Genomic DNA, 510 nt, shown 5'->3' on the forward strand with positions numbered 1-510 from the left:
AGCAATAACAAGCCTTTTCCATCATCTTCTCAGCAACAGACAGAGAATTCTGAGCAGAGCCCCTCTAATTTAGCAAATTTAGTTTTTGATCTGTCTAAGGCCATTTTAAGATTCATGAGTGAAACAAGGTCCTCCATCAGAAATTTGGAGGCACAAGTGGGCCAGCTGAGTAAGAAAGCCATTGAAACTCCTCCCAGTATTCTCCCAAGCAATACAGAAGAGAATCCAAAAGGAGAGTGCAAGGCCATTGATGTAATCAATATGGCCGAATGCACAAGGGAGGAGAAGGACAAAAATCCTAGTGAGGAAGACCTCCTGGGACGTCTCTCAAATAAGAAGGAGTTCCCTATTGAGGACCTAAGGGAATCTGAGGCTCATATAGAGACCATAGAGATTCCACTAAATCTCCTTCTGCCATTCATGAGCTCTGAAGACTATTCTTCCTCAGAAGAGGATGAAGATGTGACTGGAGAGCAAGTTGCTCAATATCTAGGAGCCATCATGAAGCTG

Source organism: Arachis duranensis, chromosome 6 (genome assembly GCF_000817695.3).
Source record: "Arachis duranensis cultivar V14167 chromosome 6, aradu.V14167.gnm2.J7QH, whole genome shotgun sequence".
Lineage (NCBI taxonomy): Eukaryota > Viridiplantae > Streptophyta > Magnoliopsida > Fabales > Fabaceae > Arachis > Arachis duranensis.